The following is a 17,599-nucleotide window of genomic DNA, read 5'->3' as shown; positions in this document are numbered from 1 at the left end:
TTTAGGAAAATGTAAATTAAAATCACAATGAGAAGCAATTTCATATCCATTAGGATGACTGTAATAACTTTTTTTAAAAAAAGGATAATAACAAATGTTGGCAAGGATGTGGAAAAAAGGAGTCCTCATACTTTGCTGGTAGGAACACAAAATAATGCAACTACTTTGGAAAGTTTTGCAGTCTCATTAAAAGTTAAAAATAAATTTTCCAAATGACTGAACGATTTTACACCAAGGTATCTACCCAAGAGAAATATGTATTTACACAAAGACATACATGGATCCTCTTAGCAGCATTATTCATATTCATAGTCAAAAACTATAAAAAACTAAATGTGCATCAACTGATGAATGGGCAGACATGATGTAGTATACGCATACAGTGGAACACTACTCATCAATAAAAAGAACAAATTACTAACACATGCTTCAACATACGAACCTGAAAAATATTATTCTAGGGGAAAAGGGTGGGGGGAGGAACAGACTGGGATTTGGGGATTGGTATGTACATGCTACTATATGCAAAATAGTTAACCAACAAAGACCTACTGTATAGCACAGGGAATTCTGCTCAATATTCTATAATAAGCTAAATGGAAAAAGAATTCTAAAAAGAGTAAATATATGTATATGGATGACTGAATCACCTTGCTGAACACCTGAAACTAATACAGCACTGTTAATTAACTCCAATATAAAATAAAAATTTTTTAATAGAAATAAAAATTGAAAATACATAAAAATGTTCATATTAAACAGTAACAGTAACATTACACAAGTGAAAGTGCAATAAATCATCCTAATGAAATTATCATATATAGAAGTTATTTTCATACTTAAGCATATTTTAATATTTCAGAAGCTTTCATAATTTTCATAAATGAATGATAGTGAATACTTACTGAGTACACCAAACAGTCCAGTGTGGAAATATATATGTATTATTCTAAGTCAAAGAATACCAACACAAGAGACCACATATTGTGTGATTTGATTTATATGAAATTTCCAGGAAAGAAAAATCTACAGAGAAAGAAAATAGATTAATATTGTCCAGGGTAAGAAGAATGGATAGAAGTTACCAAAGGGGAAAGTCATGGGGGATAAGTCACTCAGTTGTGTCCGACTCTTTGTGACCCCATGGACTGTAGCCTATCAGGCTCCTCCATCCATGGGATTCTCCAGGCAGGAATACTGGAGTGGGTTGCCATTTCCTTCTCCAGGAGATCTTCCCAACCCAGGAATTGAACCCGGGTCTCCCACATTGTAGGCAGACACTTAACCGTCTGAGCCACCAGGGAAGTCATATTAACTGATACACACTACTATATACAAAATAGATAAATAACAAGGACCTACAATATAGCACAGGAAATTGTACTCAATATCTGGTAATAATCTACAATAGAAAAGAATCTGAAAAAGAATATATACATGTACACACATGACTGGATCACTCTCTGTACACTTGGAATACAACATTGTGAATCAACTGTACTTAAACTTAAGAAAAAGGAGAGGGAATGGAGATTAACAATTAATGAACATAGAGGTGACAGAAGTGCCTGAAATCTGATCAATGGTGAAGGGTGTACAATTTGTTAAATTTACTAAAAAAAAAAGTCATTAAATAAATACTTGCAGTGGCTGAAATGATATACTCCAAAGCTATATATACATACATATATGTATATAAACATATATGACTATACATACATATATACATATATGAACATCAGACTGATAATTCATGTCACAAAAACAAACAACAGTGAAAACCAGAAAACAAGACACTGAGATCTTATACACGATGACAAACAAAATTGCCATCCCTGAATTTTATTCCCAGTGAAATATATTTAAAGAATTAACACAAAACAGAGACTTCTTCAGGCTTCCCTGATAGCTCAGCTGGTAGAGAATCTGCCTTCAATGCAGGAGACACTAGTTCAATTCCTGGGTCAGGAAGATCCCCTGGAGAAGGGAGAGGCTGCCCACTCCAGTATTCTTGGGCTTCTCTGGTGGCTCAGATGGTAAATAATCTTCCTGCAATGTGGGAGATCCTGAGTTGGGAAGACTCCCCCGGAGGAGGGATGGCAACACACTCCAATATTCTTGCCTGGAGAATCCCCTTGGACAGAGAGGCCTGGTGGGCTAAAGTCCATGAGGTCACAAAGAGTCAGACAAGACTGCGTGACTAAGCACACACACACACACACACACACAGAGCCTTCAGAACAATAAAACTGGAGTTTATAATCAGCAGATACTCTAGAAGAACTGCTAAAGGATAAACTACAGGTAACAGGAGTGAGCGACTAAGCTAACCATCAGACAATCACCCTCATCTCCCACGCTAGTAAGGTCATGCTTAAATGCTTGCATGCAAGGCTTCAGCATTATGCAAACCAAGAACTTTCAGATGTCCAACCTGGGTTTAGAAAAGGAAGATGAACCAGAGATCAAATTGCCAACATTCACTGTACTATAGAGAAAGCAAGAGAATTTCAGAAAAACATCTATTTCTGTTTCATCAACTACACTAAAGCCTTTAACTGTGTGGATCATGACAAACTGTGGAAAGCTTTTAGAAAGATGGGAATACCAGACCATCTTACCTGTCTCCTGAGAAACCTGTATGCAGGTCAAAAAGCAGCAGTTAGAACCCTGTATGGAATAACTGATTGGCTCAAGATCAAGAAAGGAGTTCTACCAGGCTGTCTGCTGTCACCCTGTTTGTTTAATCTATACGCTGAGCACATCATGAGAAATGACGGGCTGGATGCAAGTTGGAAACGCAAGTTGGAATCAACTTAGGCAGGAGAAGCAGCAACCTCAGATATGCAGACGATACCACTCTAATGGCAGTAAGCGAAGAGAAACTAAAGATTCTCTTGATGAGGGTGAAGGAGGAGAGTGAAAGAGCCGGCTTAAGACTAAATATTGAAAAAACTATGATCATGGCATCCAGCCCCATTACCGTATGGCAAATAAAAGAGGAAAAAGTGGAAATAGTGACAGATTTCCTCTACTTGGCCTCCAAAATCACTATGGACGGTGCCCGCAGCCATGAAATCAGAAGATAATTGTTTCTTGGCAGGAAAGCAAAGACAGATCTAGACAGCATGTTGAAAAGGTATGTATAGTCAAGGCTATGGTCTTCCCAGTGGAAGCTGGGACTGCAAAGAAGATAGAACGCCAAAGAACTGATGCCTTCGAACTGTGGTGCTGGAGAAGACTGTTGAAAGTCCCTTGGACAGCAAGGAGATCAAACCAGTCAACCTTAAAGGATATCAACCCTGAATATTCACTGGAAGGACTGATGATGAAGCTGAAGCTCCAGTATTTTGGTCATCTGATGCAAACTGATGACTCACTGGAAAAATCCCTGATGTTGGGAAAGATTGAGGGCAGAAGAAGAAGAGGGCATCAAAGGATGAGATGGCTGGATGGCATCATCGAGGCAATGAACATGAACTTGGGCAAACTCTGGGAGATTGTGAGGACAGGGAGGCCTGGCATGCTGCAGTCCATGGGGTCGCAAAGAGTCAGACATGACTGGGCAACCGCACAACAACAAGCAGGAATGAGCTCCCAGACAAAAGAGCTAACATGCAAGAAAGAACCAGCAACAAATAAAGTGACAAATATGTGAGTATATGTACATAAATATCAAGTATAAAAATTAGTAATAATAAAGTTTCATGGGGTTAAAAATAAACATTAAACAACAATTTTCAGGAGACGGGGAACTGGGGTTAAAGTGTCTTTATATTATCGAGAAGGAAGCTAAAAGTAATGATAATAACTTGTTGCTGCTGCTGCTGCTGCTAAGTCGCTTCAGTCATGTCTGACTCTGTGTGACCCCATAGACGGTAGCCCACCAGGCTCCACCGTCCCTGGGATTCTCCAGGCAAGAATACTGGAGTGGGTTGCCATTTTCTTCTCCAATGCATGAAAGTGAAAAGCCAAAGTGAAGTCGATCAGTCGTGTCTGACTCTTAGCGACCCCATGGACTGCAGCCTACCAGGCTCCTCCATCCATGGGATTTTCCAGGCAAGAGTACTGGAGTGAGTTGCCACTGCCTTCTCCAATAATAACTTGAGACTCTGATAGTTATGTTTATTATAACTTCCAGAGTAACCAATAAGTGAATAGAAACAGAATGTATAACTTCTAAATTATTAGAGGGAAAATAAAATCATTTTAAAAAATTATCCATTGTAGGGCTTCCCTGGTGGCTCAGATGGTAACGAATCTGAGAGATGCAATGTGACCTGCCTGCAATGTGGGAGACTTGGGTTCAATCCCTGGGTTGGGAAGATCCCCTGGAGGAGGGCATTGCAACCCAGTATTCTTGCCTGGAGAATCTCATGGACAGAGGAGCCTGGCAGGCTGCAGTCCATGGAGCCTCAAAGAGTTGGACACAACTGAGTGACTAAGCACAGAAGACAGCACTCTGTATTAGTCAAGGTTACCCAGAGAAACAGAACCCAAACCAGTAGGGTTTGTCATGTGTGTTACATGTGTGTGTCAAGAGAGAGAAAGAAATACTTATTATAAGAAACTGGCCAATGCAATTATGGAAGCTGACAAGACCCAAGATTTACAGTCAGCAACCTGGAGACCCAGGAGAGCTGATGGTATAGTTCCAGTCCAAGTCCAAAGGCCTAAGAAGCAGGAAAGTCAATGATATGATTCTAGTCTGAAAGCCAGTAGGTTTGGGACACAGGAAGATGTTTCAGGTTGAGTCTGATTGTGGGGAAAAAGCAAATGTCCCAGCTCAAAGGCAATAATGCAGAAGGAGTTCCTTCTTACTCACCCTTTTTGATCTCTTTAAATCTTTAACAGATTGGATGAGACACACCCATATTGAGGAGGGCAATCTACTTTACTCAATCTACCAACTCAAATGTTAATCTCATTCAGAATGTTTGATAAAACATCTGGGCACCCTGTGGCCTGGTCAAGATGACTCATTAAATTAATCATCATATCAAACCAAAAGAAAGCAAAAACAGAGAGCAAAACAGAAAAGACACGTCAAATATAAAGTGAAAAATAGGACACCAAAGCCTACCACATCAGTAAATGCATTGAATGTGATCAAATTTAAACCCTTAGAATCAACTAGATGTCTAGATAGAAGGTATATTAATTCAATCCACTGATTCACTAACATCTACTATGCGTTATGTACTATTTTAAGTACATAGACACAACAGTGGAAAAAAAGCAATCAGATTACAGAATAATAAACAGGCTGTGACAGGTGCACTAAGCGCAGGTGGCTGCAACCGGCGTACTAAGCGCAGGCGGCTGTGCTAAGCGCGGCCAAGAGGAATTACCCCACGTCCGAGGTCAGGGGCAGAAGCCAGGAGGACCCCATGACCAAAGGGCGGTGGCCAAGAGGAGTTACCCCACGTCCGAGGTTAGGAGCAGCAGCCGACAATGCCAGGCTGTGACGGCACAGGAACAGCCAAGAGGAGCTACCCTGTGTCAGAGGTCAGGGGTGGCGGCCGGGAGGAGCAACCCCACACCCAAGGACTGGTGGCTGCACAGGCGCAGGAGGGCCTAGAGGAGCCATCCCACGTTGAAGGTCAGGAAGGGCACTGGTGAGGAGATACCCATCATCCAAGGTAAGGAGCAGCGGCTGTGCTTTGCTGGAGCAGCCGTCAAGATACCCCACACCCAAGGTAAGAGAAACCCAAGTAAGATGGTAGGTGTTGCAAGAGGGCATCAGAGGGCAGACACACTGAAACCATACTCACAGAAAACTAGTCAATCTAATCACACTAGGACCACAGCCTTGTCTAACTCAATGAAACTAAGCCATGTCCGCAGGGCAACCCAAGACGGTCGGGTCATGGTGTAGAGGTCTGACAGAATGTGGTCCACTGGAGAAGGGAATGGCAAACCACTTCAGTATTCTTGCCTTGAGAACCCCATGAACAGTATGAAAAGGCAAAATGATAGGACACTGAAAGAGGAACTCCCCAGGTCAGTAGGTGCCCAATATGCTACTGGAAGTCAGTGGAGAAATAACTCCAGAAAGAATAAAGGGATGGAGCCAAAGCAAAAACAATACCCTGTTGTGGATGTGACTGGTGATAGAAGCAAGATCTGATGCTGTAAAGAGCAATATTGCATAGGAACCTGGAATGTCAGGTCCATGAATCAAGGCAAATTGGAAATGGTCAAACAAGAGATGGCAAGAGTGAACTTCGACATTCTAGGAATCAGCGAACTAAAATGGACTGGAATGGGTGAATTTAACTCAGATGACCATCATATCTACTACTGCGGGCAGGAATCCCTCAGAAGAAATGGAGTAGCCATCATGGTCAACAAAAGAGTCTGAAATGCAGTACTTGGATGCAATCTCAAAAATGACAGAATGATCTCTGTTCATCTCCAAGGCAAACCATTCAATATCACAGTAATCCAAGCCTATGCCTCAACCAGTAATGCTGAAGAAGCTGAAGTTGAACGATTCTATGAAGACCTACAAGACCTTTTAGAACTAACACCCAAAAAAGATGTCCTTTTCATTATAGGGGACTGGAATGCAAAAGTAGGAAGTCAACAAACACCTGGAGTAACAGGCAAATTTGGCCTTGGAATGTGAAATGAAGCTGGGCAAGGACTAATAGAGTTCTGCCAAGAAAATGCACTGGTCATAGCAAACACCCTCTTCCAACAACACAAGAGAAGACTCTCCACATCACCAGATGGTCAACACCGAAATCAGATGGATTATATTCTTTGCAGGCAAAGATGGAGAAGCTCTACAAAAACAAGACCGGGAGCTGATTGTGGCTCAGATCATAAACTCCTTAGTACCAAATTCAGACTTAAATTGAAGAAAGCAGGGAAAACCACTAGACCATTCAGGTATGACTTAAATCAAATCCCTTATGATTATACAGTGGAAGTGAGAAATAGATTTAAGGGCCTAGATCTGATAGATAGAGTGCCTGATGAACTATGGAATGAGGTTCGTGACATTATACAGGAGACAGGGATCAAGACCATCCCCGTGGAAAAGAAATGCAAAAAAGCAAAATGACTGTCTGGGGAGGCCTTACAAACAGCTGTGAAAAGAAGAGAAGCGAAAAGCAAAGGAGAAAAGGAAAGATATAAGCATCTGAAGCAAGGTTCCAAAGAATAGCAAGAAAAGATAAGAAAGCCTTCCTCAGCGATCAATGCAAAGAAATAGAGGAAAAGAACAGAATGGGAAAGGCTAGAGATGTCTTCAAGAAAATTAGAGATACCAAGGGAACATGTCATGCAAAGATGGGCACAATAAAGGACAAAAATGGTATAGACCTAACAGAAGCAGAAGATACTAAGAAGAGGTGGCAAGAATACACGGAAGAACTGTACAAAAAAGATCTTCACGACCCAGATAATCACGATGGTGTGATCACTCATCTAGAGCCAGACATCCTGGAATGTGAAGTCAAGTGGGCCTTAGAAAGCATCACTACAAACAAAGCTAGTGGAGGTGATGGAATTCCAGTTGAGCTCTTTCAAATCCAGAAAGATGATGCTGTGAAAGTGCTGCACTCAATATGTCAGCAAGTTTGGAAAACTCAGCAGTGGCCACCGGACTGGAAAAGGTCAGTTTTCATTCCAATCCTAAAGAAGGGCAATGCTAAAGAATGCTCAAACTACTGCACAATTGCACTCATCTCACATGCTAGTAAAGTAACGCTCAAAATTTCCAAGCCAGGCTTCAGCAATACGTGAACCGTGAACTTCCTGATGTTCAAGCTGGTTTCAGAAAAGGCAGAGGAACCAGAGATCAAATTGCCAACATCCGCTGGATCATCGAAAAAGCAAGAGAGTTCCAGAAAAACATCTATTTCTGCTTTATTGACTATGCCAAAGCCTTTGACTGTGTGGATCACAATAAACTGTGGAAAATTCTGAGAGAGATGGGAATACCAGACCACCTGACCTGCCTCTTGAGAAACCTGTATGCAGGTCAGGAAGCAACAGTGAGAACTGGACATGGAACAACAGACTGGTTCCAAATAGGTAAAGGAGTACGTCAAGGCTGTATATTGTCACCCTGCTTATTTAACTTATATGCAGAGTATATAAGTTTCATGAGAAACGCTGGACTGGAAGAAATACAAGCTGGAATCAAGATTGCCGGGAGAAATATCAATAACCTCAGATATGCAGATGATACCACCCTTATGGCAGAAAGTGAAGAGGAACTAAAAAGCCTCTCGATGAAAGTGAAAGTGGAGAGTGAAAAAGTTGGCTTAAAGCTCAACATTCAGAAAACAAAGATCACGGCATCTGGTCCCATTACTTCATGGGAAATAGACGGGGAAACAGTGGAAACAGTGTCAGACTTTATTTTTCTAGGCTCCAAAATCACTGCAGATGGTGACTGCAGCCATGAAATTAAAAGACGCTTACTCCTTGGAAGAAAAGTTATGACCAACCTAGATAGCATATTCAAAAGCAGAGACAATACTTTGCCGACTAAGGTCCGTCTAGTCAAGGCTATGGTTTTTCCTGTGGTCATGTATGGATGTGAGAGTTGGACTGTGAAGAAGGCTGAGCGCCGAAGAATTGATGCGTTTGAACTGTGGTGTTGGAGAAGACTCTTGAGAGTCCCTTGGACTGCAAGGAGATCCAACCAGTCCATTCTGAAGGAGATCAGCCCTGGGATTTCATTGGAAGCAATGATGTTAAAGCTGAAACTCCAGTACTTTGGCCACTTCATGCGAAGAGTTGACTCATTGGAAAAGACTCTGGTGCTGGAAGGGATTGGGGGCAGGAGGAGAAGGGGACAACAGAGGATGAGATGGCTGGATGGCGTCACTGACTCGATGGACGTGAGTCTGAGTGAACTCCAGGAGTTGGTGATGGACGGGGAGGCCTGGCATGCTGCGATTCATGGGGTCGCAAAGAGTCGGACACTACTGAGCGACTGAACTGAACTGATTTTGTATTCATTTTCATCTATCTATAATCCCTTCCTCCCTTTTAAAAAGACTGTGTTTATTTATAATTAAAAACATTTTATAAAACAGGTTAATATAAAATTAAAGACAAAGGAAGCTCAATAATTACATGAACAAATTCAGGGGTAAAGAATTCGCCTGCCAACACAAGAGATGTGGGTTCAATCCCTGAGTCAAAGATCCCCTGGAGAAGGAAATGGCAACCCACTCCAGTTTTCTTGCCTAGGAAATCCCATGGACAGAGAAGCCTGGTGGGCTACAGTCCATGGGGTTACAAAAGTTAAACACAACGTAGCGACTAAACAGCAACAAGAACATGGTTAAACAAGCAACCACACATGAGGAAATTACTAAAAGTAAGTAGTATCAGTATTAAAACTTGAGCTAATAGGCATCCAAGGCAAAAAGGGAAATAGCACAACTTAGTCACCTCCCTACCAAAAATTGTATATTCAATAGAACACACAAACTTTCATTTAGCCCTAAAGTATAATGAAAATGAACAGAGAGCCTTATATTCTGAGAAATATATAATTATATAGGCTGTTCCAAGAGATCCAGTAGCCAACCTAAGAAGCTTCATACAAATACAAGTTGGGTATGATAGGAGAAAAACATGGGCCTCATATTCAGACAGGAGAAGGCAATGGCACCCCACTCCAGTACTCTTGCCTGGGAAATCCCATGGACCGAGGAGTCTGGTATGCTGTAGTCCATGGGGTCGCTGAGAGTTGGACACGACTCAGTGACTTCACTTTCACTTTTCACTTTCATGCATGGAGAAGGAAATGGCAACCCACTCCAGTGTTCTTGCCTGGAGAATCCCAGGGACGGCAGAGCCTGGTGGGCTGCCGTCTATGGGGTCGCAAAGAGTCAGACACGACTGAAGCGACTTAGCAGCAGCATATTCAGACAGAACTGAGTTTCAGACATATTCCATGCCAGGCTGGATGAATCAGAAAGTGGATTCAAGATTGCTGAGAGAAATATCAACAACTTGAGATATGCAGATGATACCACTCTAATGGCAGAAGGCAGAAAGCAAAGAGGGACTAAAGAGCCTTTTGATGAGGGTGAGTGAGGAGTGTGAAAAAGCTGGCTTAAAACTCAACATTCAAAAAACTGAGATCATTGCATCCTGTCCCATCACTTCATGGCAAAAAGATGGGGGAAAAGTGGAAATAGTGACAGATTTTATTTTCTTAGGCTTCAAAATCACTGTGGACAGTGACTGCAGCCATGAAATTAAAAGACGCTTGTGCCTTGGGAGAAAAGCTATGGCCAACCTAGACAGCATATTAAAAAGCAGAGACATCACTTTGCTTTTTCCAATAGTCACGTACACATGTTAGAGGTGGACCATAGAGAAAGCTGAGTGTCCAAGAACTGATGTTTTCGAATTGTGGTGCTGGAGAAGACTCTTGAGAGTCCCTTGGACTGCAAAGAGATCAAACCAGTCAATCCTAAAAGGAATCAACCCTAAATATTCACTGGAAGGACTGATGCTGAAGCTGAAGCTCCAATACTTTGGCCACCTGATGCAAAGAGCTTATTCATTGCAAAAGACCCTGATGCTGGGAAAGACAAAAGGGAGACAACAGAGGATGAGGTATTTGGGTGGAATCACCGACTCAATAAGACATGAATCTGAGCAAACTCTGGGAGATACTGAAGAACAGGAGAGCCTGGCATGCTGCAGTCCATGGGGTCACAAGGAGTCAGACACAACTTAGCAACTGAACAACAACATTTTTCATCACCTACAGTCTGTACAAACCTGGCAAGTTACTTAACCTTTCTGAAATCAATTTCCTCATCTCTAAAACAGAAGTATGAATGAAGGAATTAGAGAGATGTTTTATAAAGTATCTAGCATATAATAATTTCTCAATTTAAAAAAAGAGTTATTATTATTATTATAGCACCTACTCATAAACGTAGGGGCAATGTAAATTGATACAGAGAGGAGTTTCTACTTAGAGATCAAAGTGTCTGGTGCTTAAAGAATAGTCAGTTCCACAGTACCAATGAACTAAAATATGAACAACAGTAATATAAATGAAGAGAAAGTTGACTATTGTACACAAATCATAAGGTTTGTGTATATACATTTGCATAAGGCAAGTCAAAGGAAAACTGGGCTTTTGTCAAGTGGGTTCATCTTTGGGTTAACAACCACTTTTTGCCTTTTTCCTAAGCATAAACATTAACCAATTAACTACATAAGGCAAGAGTCCATGCATGGTTTACCATGCCATCTTTCCCAGTATAGACACATTCAGAGCACTCGATATTTGTTAATCAAACAATGGGTATCAGCTATTATCTCTGGAATTATAGTTTTCATTTCAAGAACGTTGTCTAATATATTTTGCAGTGATAGTTTGACTCTATGCATTTCTGTGACTTGTGACATAAACAGGTTTTTTAAATGACCAACTCTGACAGCTAATTTTATGTGTCAACTTGGCTATGCTATAATACTCAATTATAGATGAGGAAACAATGGAAACAGTAAGAGATTTTATTTTTGGAGTCTCCAAAATCACTGCAGATGGTGACTGCAGCCATAAAAGTAAAAGACACTTGCTCCTTGGAAGAATAGCTATGACCAACATAGACAGCATATTAAAAAGCAGAAATATTACCCTGCCAACAAAGGTCTGTCTAGTCAAAGCTGTGGTTTTTCCAGTAGTCAGGTATGGATATGAGAGTTGGACTATAAAAAAAGCTGAGCATTGAAGAATTGATGTTTTTGAACTGTGGTGCTGGAGAAGACTCTTGAGAGTCCCCTGGACTTCAAGGAGATCAAACCAGTCAATCCTAAAGGAAATCAGTCCTGAATATTCGTTGGAAGGACTGATGTTGAAGCTGAGACTCCAATACATTGGCCACCTGATTCGAAGAACTGACTCAGTAGAAAAGACCCTGATGCTGGGAAAGATTGAAGACAGGAGGAGAAGCGGATGATAGAGGATGAGATAGTTGGATGGCATAACCGACTCAATGGACGTGAGTTTGAGCAACGCTCCAGGAGTTGGTGATGGACAGGGAAGCCTGGCGTGCTGCAGTCCATGGGATCAAAAAGAGTTGGACACAACTGAGCGACTGAACTGAACTGAATTAATCAAACACTAAGTTAGGTGTTACTATGAAGGTATTCTGTAAATCTTGTTACCATCTCCAATCAGCTGACTTTAGGTAACAGAAATTATCCTCAGTAACTTGGGTGAGCCTCATCCCATGAGTTGAAGGCCTTAAGAGCAAAAATTGTAGGTCCCAGGCAAGAAGAAATTCTTCCCCCAGACTGCAGCATTATCTTCTGCCTATCTTCTGCAAACTTGCCCTACAGAATTTAGGCTTGATGGTCCCCTCAATCAAGCGAGCCACTTTCTTAAGATAAATCATAAATGTATGTGTGTATATGTATATGTTATATATATACATATAGGTTCTGTTTCCCTGGGGAGCCCTGACTAATACACCACTGAATTGAATGATTTGTTTGAGGCTTTAAAGTACTAAGTCAACATCAAAAGTAGAATACACCAAAAATAATATTGTGTGTTGCTTTCGACCTACAGTTTTAACTAAAACAAAATGTGTCTTTTCTATTCTTCTTTGATATCAATGCTTAAGATTAATTCCAACCAGCATCTATCATCTTCAAAATTCAAGTCCCTTGAACATTTTTGCATAATAAGATAGAGATTTCTCAGTATCAAAACCATGTACTATTTTTTAACCATATGTCATTAAATCCAATAGAAAGGAATTTCTTTAAAAATTCTTTTAAAGATTATCCATAACATTAATAGCATAAGACTTAAATCATACAACATGCACTAATATCCTATTAGTGTTCATATAATAAAAAGTATATGTATAATTGTGTACTCCACACCTACTTTTTGTTTGGTTGGTTGGGGTTTTTTTTAATTTATTTATTTTAATTGGAGGCTAATTACCTTACAATACTGTACTGGTTTTGCCATACATTGACATGAACCCACCAAGGGAGATGGGAGGGGATTCAGGATGGGGAACACATGTACTCCACACCTATTAATCCTTAGTTCCACTCCTTAGCATATACCTACATTAGAGAAATAAAGAGCTTATCAAATCTACGCCAAGGAAGGATTTAACCAAAAATATTCAAAAGGGCCATATATTTTAATACATCAGATGCTAAAGATTCACTTTATATTATTAGGATAAAAACTGTTACTTTTATTGTACAAAACTAGAAAAGGTACACCCATGTAATGTTGATATTGAGAAATGTAATATATATTTATGTAATATGAGATACTTGGAACATGTTACAAAAATGCAAATTTTATTTTCCTATATGTACATTTAGTGATAAAAGAATTGGAGATTAAATGTCAAGGGTTAAAGCGTAAACTGGAACAAAAGCCTTTGGCATATTTTATTTACACTGAACATTCTGACCCTGTTAAATACTCATCTAGAAATGTAAATACCAGAAATTTATTCTTATGTATTTTGCTTCATTTTTCCCATAATTTACAGACATTTCCATTCTCTCTCACTCTACTAATGCTAAATTTTTCAAGTGAATCAGTTAATAGAAGCAATCAGGTTATATATCACAAAATGTAGACAATCTAGAAATCTATTTTACTTAGTCAACATAAACAAATAATTAAAATAATTCCATTTCTGTGACTTTAAAAAATGTTCTTGTGTCCTCCTTTCCATGCTAGTCTTCTTCTAGTCCTAAGTCTTATAGCCAGGTCACAGCAACAAAAGCCCATTTTACCATCTATTGCTTACCTCAGTATACCTAAAGAAATACAATAAATGTTTCTAGATTTCAAATGTACAGCTATGTCACAGAAGTAAAAAGCACTGAGCCAGGCTGGAAAATGACAGTATTTTATGGCCTCACTTTAGTTTATGGTCATTTCACAAAATCTACCAACGTCATAAAAGATTTAAAGCTTGTTTCTCTACTGATAAAATTAATAAGTTGATCCTTTGCCTTCTCATTTCTAATTACTAATTTTGCAATTTCAATTCTACTAGGATGGTTTATATTGTTAAAAACATCTTTGGAGAATTAATCTTTTGGTCATAATTTTTAAATGAATAATTGATTAAATATATAATTCACTGCCTAATCAGGAATAAAATTTTAATCCCATAAAAGATGTTTAACAGCAATTTTAACTACTAAGCACATAATTAATGGTGTTAGGGGACAAAAATTAAATTTCAAGGTGACTAAAGCATAAATTCAAGAACTGCAGACAATTCTAGAGTAACACAACATTAAAACTAAAAGATGATAGCTATGTTTATAAAATTATATGTAATTATAACTTACTATCCACCTTTTCACATAAATTAATATAATATAAGATTTTATTCAGAAAAAAACTTTTGTAAAACATTTTTAAAGGCCATGAAAGAGCAATAAAACAATTTTTGGTTCTAATTTAAATGAATCTTATTCATAAAAGAATAAGCAAAGAAAGTTAAAAGGCATTGTAACTCTTAAGATATTAATTACTGTGCATTTACATAGAGAGAAATTATGACAGTACAATTCCATGACCCTTCTATGTGCAAAGCTTCCATTAACTTTGATTTTGCCTTTATAAGCAAGAATTACTTCATCATATATAATATTTTTATTAGTAAGAGAATCTCATAATAATACTGTTAAGCAATTGAGGCCCTGCATACTCATGCCTCAGAGTTTTCAATGAAGGGACCATACTTTTACTATGGCAATGACTGAATTTTGTGCAAAATTCTCAAATTTTGAATATATCACATTATGGAGCATTCATTTTATTTTTCAATTGCTTGGGTGGATAGAATCAAAGGAAATGCAATTATACTTCAGGAATTTTCCACCATTCAATTGCCAGTGTAGTTATGCATGAAGAACTCTAAGTCAAAAGAAAACAGAATACATTTGAAAGCAGAATTGACCCCCTTTATTTGGTTTTACAAATGAAAAGATTCAAGATTCAGGTCAAACCACAATGAGGTACCACTTCACACCAGTCAGAATGGCTGCGATCCAAAAATCTGCAAGCAATAAATGCTGGAGAGGGTGTGGAGAAAAGGGAACCCTCCTACACTGTTGGTGGGAATGCAAACTAGTACAGCCACTATGGAGAACAGTGTGGAGATTCCTTAAAAAATTGCAAATAGAACTACCTTATGACCCAGCAATCCCACTGCTGGGCATACACACTGAGGAAACCAGAATTGAAAGAGACACATGTACCCCAATGTTCATCGCAGCACTGTTTATAATAGCCAGGACATGGAAACAACCTAGATATCCATCAGCAGATGAATGGATAAGAAAGCTGTGGTACATATACACAATGGAGTATTACTCAGCCATTAAAAAGAATTCATTTGAATCAGTTCTGATGAGATGGATGAAACTGGAGCCAATTATACAGAGTGAAGTAAGCCAGAAAGAAAAACACCAATACAGTATACTAACACATATATATGGAATTTAGGAAGATGGCAATGACGACCCTGTATGCAAGACAGGAAAAAAGACACAGATGTGTATAACGGACTTTTGGACTCAGAGGGAGAGGGAGAGGGTGGGATGATTTGGGAGAATGGGAATTCTAACATGTATACTGTCATGTAAGAACTGAATCGCCAGTCCATGTCTGACGTAGGGTGCAGCTTGCTTGGGGCTGGTGCATGGGGATGACCCAGAGAGATGTTGTGGGGAGGGAGGTGGGAGGGGGGTTCATGTTTGGGAACGCATGTAAGAATTAAAGATTTTAAAATTTAAAAAATAAAAAAAAAAAATTTTTTTTTAAAAATAAATAAATAAAAACAAGATTCAGGTCACTTTTCCCTACTCAAAAAAAGACCTATTAATAAGCATTAAAATGCTTCACATTTTACAGTCTGCAGTATCATTGCTTCATTATGAATTAGGTATTTAGGAGAAAACACATTTCCTACAAAGAATTGTACAAAAATATACAGTTTCTCCAACATGCATTTTTTAAATACTAAGAAAGAAATGTAACTGTTGTTTTCTGCAACCTAGGCTCAGGCAACTGCCCAAGCAGCCTATGGGGGACTGATATCAATAGGAGTTTTATACCTGATGGAAAATCATTCTAAAGATTTTTTTTTAATCTGAAAAATAACGTCATCACTGTGATTTCCACCCTGGGATACAGAAGCGGGAATTACATTGTGTTGTTAAAATGTTAGCAACCGCATTTCATTTTTTGAAAAGGCAATTTAGTTTTCCTGAAGTAAAGAGTTGATTATATCCCTTATTACTGTTACAAGAATTTGATATATCACAAAGTATGAATTACAGCATGTGCCAACTATCAACCAGGAAAAATGAACCTGATTCATAATTCACTTTGAGAATGTCTAGTTAGTCAATCAAGTGATTTGTAATCATGAAGGTTGCCAGAAATGGAATGAATAATGAGCCACAGTAAAATCCCTGGATTTTTTTTTTAGTATTCTTATTTCATTATATGACTTTTATTGCCATTTTTGATTGCTGTTTCTCAGCAGCACAAATTAAATTGCACATATTTACTTAGAAGTTTTTGACTATTAAATAGGCTAAAGAATATACAAGTTGAATGACCAGAGTATTTAATGTCTCCCTACAAAATTAAAAGTCTTAGTGATTATAGCTTTATCACAGAGAATTTCATTATCTTCCAACTCCCTCAACAGTTACCTTATTTAATTTAAATTATTTCGTGAAAATGCTATTTCTGGATAGCTTATTGTAGTTCAGAATACTTTCTCAAGTTGTTTCTATATAGTCTAAAATCATTTAGCAGAATTTTGTTAATATCAGAAGCCTTAAACCTCCTTTAATATTGTCATTGCATACTATTTCCTCAGTTAAAACTATAACATAAGCTGATGGCCAAAGAACTTTTGATCTCTAACATATGTTATTAAATAATATATATTTATTGCTAAATATACATAATACTAATTATTATAATATACAGTCATATTGAATTATATGATAGATATATCTATAGTTATTAGTATAATCTTATTAAATTACAAATATAAAAAATATAAACCAACTTACAGCTTGGCATATCACTAAAGGGGTAATATGATAAATTAGTGTTTTTCAAAACGTAAAAATACTAAATTATGTAAGAATTTGTCACTCTGATAATATTGGCTATTATTAGCATGTTATGAGGATGGCATGACATAAGAACTATACAGTTGTAAAGCAAATAGAACTTTAAATGTGATAACAAATAGGCTCATTCTTTGTTGTATTTTCCATAATTTTCAAGCAAAAAAGTCTTTATCCAAATTTAGACTGATTATAACACCAGACCACCCGTGGCTCTCCTTATAAGTAATAAGTCCTTAAGTCAAGACCTATTGTACTCATTATTGAAATCTAATACTTATGAAAACTTCAACTATTTAAATTTTGTGGATTAATTTCCCATAATAAATGCTCAAGATAACAAAATTCCAGGCATACACTATACTGACCCCAAGAAGCAAGGACAATTATGGTGAGACCTCAGGAAAGATACTGTTTTTCATTCTGGATAGTCCCTGAAAAGTAT

At 38.4% G+C, this 17,599-nt stretch overlaps 1 protein-coding gene across 7 annotated transcripts in view; it reads right to left on the bottom strand.

The window, feature by feature from the left end:
• Window positions 1–17,599, bottom strand: part of LOC102179763 (translation initiation factor IF-2) — a 165,030-nt gene that overhangs the window by 111,515 nt on the left and 35,916 nt on the right. For 5 of the 7 annotated variants that reach the window (XR_001918267.1, XR_001918266.1, XR_001918268.1 and 2 more), the window contains one exon: window positions 906–1,026. The exons of the other annotated variants lie outside the window; for them this stretch is intronic. The gene's annotated coding sequence lies outside the window, so the exon portion shown is untranslated. The remainder of the gene's footprint in view (window positions 1–905; window positions 1,027–17,599) is intronic. 7 annotated transcript variants of the gene reach the window in all.

Source organism: Capra hircus, chromosome 7 (genome assembly GCF_001704415.2).
Source record: "Capra hircus breed San Clemente chromosome 7, ASM170441v1, whole genome shotgun sequence".
NCBI classification, from domain to species: domain Eukaryota; kingdom Metazoa; phylum Chordata; class Mammalia; order Artiodactyla; family Bovidae; genus Capra; species Capra hircus.
Note: the sequence above shows the minus strand (reverse complement) of the source record. Positions and strands in the feature narration are given on the sequence as shown.